This window comes from Parasteatoda tepidariorum, chromosome 8 (assembly GCF_982258835.1).
Source record: "Parasteatoda tepidariorum strain Cologne lab strain chromosome 8, Ptep-v5.0, whole genome shotgun sequence".
NCBI lineage: Eukaryota > Metazoa > Arthropoda > Arachnida > Araneae > Theridiidae > Parasteatoda > Parasteatoda tepidariorum.
In genome coordinates, this window is record NC_141762.1 from 107308232 (window position 1) to 107313327 (window position 5096).

Below are 5096 nucleotides of genomic sequence, written 5' to 3' on the forward strand. Positions count from 1 at the left end.
AGACATACCCCATCATCAACCAGTTCATCACTCGAACTGGTTGGGGCATAATAACTAGAAAAATCATAGAAAAGAAGAAGAAAAAAACAAAGAAAAATGTTAGAAAAAAGTAAGCATTATTACCTCGACAGCAAGTAAGCTTCCAGTGTCCGGAAGGCGGACAGGTCCTAGATTAAGAAATTCATTGCAACTACACTCTGCAGATGAATTTCTAAATCGTTACTACGGCCCCGGCAATACAAGCACATAGATCAAGTAATTCTTTTACCGCTAGCGATACAGAATTACTCAATCATATTCCGGACTTCATGGAAGACATACCCCATCATCAACCAGTTCATCACTCGAACTGGTTGGGGCATAATAACTAGAAAAATAATAGAAAAGAAGAAAAAAAAAACAAAGAAAAATGTTAGAAAAAAGTAAGCATTATTACCTCGACAGCAAGTAAGCTTCCAGTGTCCGGAAGGCGGACAGGTCCTAGATTAAGAAATTCATTGCAACTACACTCTGCAGATGAATTTCTAAATCGTTACTACGGCCCCGGCAATACAAGCACATAGATCAAGTAATTCTTTTACCGCTAGCGATACAGAATTACTCAATCATATTCCGGACTTCATGGAAGACATACCCCATCATCAACCAGTTCATCACTCGAACTGGTTGGGGCATAATAACTAGAAAAATCATAGAAAAAAAAAGCAAAACAAAGAAAAATGTTAGAAAAAAATAAGCATTATTACCTCGACAGCAAGTAAGCTTCCAGTGTCCGGAAGGCGGACAGGTCCTAGATTAAGAAATTTATTGCAACTACACTCTGCAGATGAATTTCTAAATCGTTACTACGGCCCCGGCAATACAAGCACGTAGATCAAGTAATTCTTTTACCGCTAGCGATACAGAATTACTCAATCATATTCCGGACTTCATGGAAGACATACCCCATCATCAACCAGTTCATCACTCGAACTGGTTGGGGCATAATAACTAGAAAAATCATAGATAAGAAGAAGAAAAAAACAAAGAAAAATGTTAGAAAAAAGTAAGCATTATTACCTCGACAGCAAGTAAGCTTCCAGTGTCCGGAAGGCGGACAGGTCCTAGATTAAGAAATTCATTGCAACTACACTCTGCAGATGAATTTCTAAATCGTTACTACGGCCCCGGCAATACAAGCACATAGATCAAGTAATTCTTTTACCGCTAGCGATACAGAATTACTCAATCATATTCCGGACTTCATGGAAGACATACCCCATCATCAACCAGTTCATCACTCGAACTGGTTGGGGCATAATAACTAGAAAAATCATAGAAAAGAAGAAAAAAAAAACAAAGAAAAATGTTAGAAAAAAGTAAGCATTATTACCTCGACAGCAAGTAAGCTTCCAGTGTCCGGAAGGCGGACAGGTCCTAGATTAAGAAATTCATTGCAACTACACTCTGCAGATGAATTTCTAAATCGTTACTACGGCCCCGGCAATACAAGCACATAGATCAAGTAATTCTTTTACCGCTAGCGATACAGAATTACTCAATCATATTCCGGACTTCATGGAAGACATACCCCATCATCAACCAGTTCATCACTCGAACTGGTTGGGGCATAATAACTAGAAAAATAATAGAAAAGAAGAAAAAAAAAACAAAGAAAAATGTTAGAAAAAAGTAAGCATTATTACCTCGACAGCAAGTAAGCTTCCAGTGTCCGGAAGGCGGACAGGTCCTAGATTAAGAAATTCATTGCAACTACACTCTGCAGATGAATTTCTAAATCGTTACTACGGCCCCGGCAATACAAGCACATAGATCAAGTAATTCTTTTACCGCTAGCGATACAGAATTACTCAATCATATTCCGGACTTCATGGAAGACATACCCCATCATCAACCAGTTCATCACTCGAACTGGTTGGGGCATAATAACTAGAAAAATCATAGAAAAAAAAAGCAAAACAAAGAAAAATGTTAGAAAAAAATAAGCATTATTACCTCGACAGCAAGTAAGCTTCCAGTGTCCGGAAGGCGGACAGGTCCTAGATTAAGAAATTCATTGCAACTACACTCTGCAGATGAATTTCTAAATCGTTACTACGGCCCCGGCAATACAAGCACATAGATCAAGTAATTCTTTTACCGCTAGCGATACAGAATTACTCAATCATATTCCGGACTTCATGGAAGACATACCCCATCATCAACCAGTTCATCACTCGAACTGGTTGGGGCATAATAACTAGAAAAATCATAGAAAAAAAAAGCAAAACAAAGAAAAATGTTAGAAAAAAATAAGCATTATTACCTCGACAGCAAGTAAGCTTCCAGTGTCCGGAAGGCGGACAGGTCCTAGATTAAGAAATTCATTGCAACTACACTCTGCAGATGAATTTCTAAATCGTTAATACGGCCCCGGCAATACAAGCACATAGATCAAGTAATTCTTTTACCGCTAGCGATACAGAATTACTCAATCATATTCCGGACTTCATGGAAGACATACCCCATCATCAACCAGTTCATCACTCGAACTGGTTGGGGCATAATAACTAGAAAAATCATATAAAAGAAAAAAAAGCAAAACAAAGAAAAATGTTAGAAAAAAGTAAGCATTATTACCTCGACAGCAAGTAAGCTTCCAGTGTCCGGAAGGCGGCCAGGTCCTAGATTAAGAAATTCATTGCAACTACACTCTGCAGATGAATTTCTAAATCGTTACTACGGCCCCGGCAATACAAGCACATAGATCAAGTAATTCTTTTACCGCTAGCGATACAGAATTACTCAATCATATTCCGGACTTCATGGAAGACATACCCCATCATCAACCAGTTCATCACTCGAACTGGTTGGGGCATAATAACTAGAAAAATCATAGAAAAGAAGAAAAAAAAACAAAGAAAAATGTTAGAAAAAAGTAAGCATTATTACCTCGACAGCAAGTAAGCTTCCAGTGTCCGGAAGGCGGACAGGTCCTAGATTAAGAAATTCATTGCAACTACACTCTGCAGATGAATTTCTAAATCGTTACTACGGCCCCGGCAATACAAGCACATAGATCAAGTAATTCTTTTACCGCTAGCGATACAGAATTACTCAATCATATTCCGGACTTCATGGAAGACATACCCCATCATCAACCAGTTCATCACTCGAACTGGTTGGGGCATAATAACTAGAAAAATCATAGAAAAGAAGAAAAAAAAACAAAGAAAAATGTTAGAAAAAAATAAGCATTATTACCTCGACAGCAAGTAAGCTTCCAGTGTCCGGAAGGCGGACAGGTCCTAGATTAAGAAATTCATTGCAACTACACTCTGCAGATGAATTTCTAAATCGTTAATACGGCCCCGGCAATACAAGCACATAGATCAAGTAATTCTTTTACCGCTAGCGATACAGAATTACTCAATCATATTCCGGACTTTCTGGAAGACATACCCCATCATCAACCAGTTCATCACTCGAACTGGTTGGGGCATAATGACTCCAAAGAAAATGAAAAGATATCGAACTGGCAGGAACATAATCGTTTATAAAAATATTAGTAGAAAAAAAGAAAAACAAAGGAGAATAGTTATTAAAAAAATTTTTACTATCAAGATAGCAGCCGTGCCGATAACGACACATAATTTCTGAATCATAATCAGGACATAATATAATTTATATCGAGAGTATTATTAATTAATTTAGATTGACCTTCTGATCAAGAGAAATAATGATAAAGTTATTGTATGTAAATTCGTTTCCATATTCAAAATTTAAATACTTAAAAAATATGAATTAAAGCAATATAAGACTTACTAATATTCTATAAGCTGCCTGCAAAATAATTTGATAGTTAATAAACCTTTCGATACTATATCCACCTTCCCTATTTCGTTTTGTTTATTTAAAGCAAATTCTTCAAAACTTAATAAACACATGTCTTGGTATATAAATAATAAATCAATTCTGTGAAGAAAAATGCAGAATAGTGTTTTTTTAATGTTGCATGCTCTAAACTAATTTAATATTTAACTGAGAAATAAAGGCTTTGTTTTTCCAAATTTATAAAAGCATTCTCTTTTTTCTCTTTTTGTTTTTATTGTGCTTATATACAATTATATTTATAAATGAAGTAAAATAAATATTATATATATATATATATATATATATATATATATATATATATATATATATATATATATATATATATATATATATATATATATATATATACATAAATGAGAGAAAGAGAATTGAAATCAAGCAATAAAATCGGTACTTATCATTTTTTTTTCATCAAAATTCTTCGAGCTTAAGCTCCGATTTCCTTAGTTTCATGACCTTGAAAGAGAAATTGGATAATATTAATATCAATATTTCACACATCAGAATAGCAAGCATATAATCTATAGGAGATAGCAATCAGTAAGCGGCACGAAGGGACTGTATATATGCTGTTTAACCGAGTGGTTGTGAAAAAATCAAAAACGTTCAATGTTACTTACTAAATTAGAAATACAGTATTTATTTCTTTTATTTTTCTATTTCTGTGTAGAATATGAAAAAAGTAATTAAATTGCTTTGAACTATTCTTATTATAGTGTTACAGTTCTTCGGATAAGCTTTATGGCCCAAATAGTAAAAAATAAAAATAAGAAAATAATTATAAAAAACCTTGAAATAAATTCGTCAATATCAAAAAAGAATTGTTCTAAGAAGGGATTAACTGAGCTGGAGAGTTGGAATTAAATGTAATTCTTATCAGGGGTCTGTCCAGACATTTTGTAAAAGGTCCGTTTTCGCAAAATTGTGAAAAATTACTCGTAATTAGTGAATATAAAATAAACGTTAAGTCACATTCTTTCAACCAGGGTCCGCTTTTGTGAATTTGTGCAAATAGGGTCCGTTATTGCAAAACTTTTTCAAGGAGTTTTTAAATTGTAAAGACATACAAGATTATGCTCAACACTGTAAATATGTAATTAAAAAAATTAAATTTTAAAAAATAAACAGCAATTACAGCTACTAATTTAACGATGCAACATATAAAACAATAATGAAGATAAACAAATTTGTGAAGGGTCCGATTAAAAGAAATTATTTTGTGA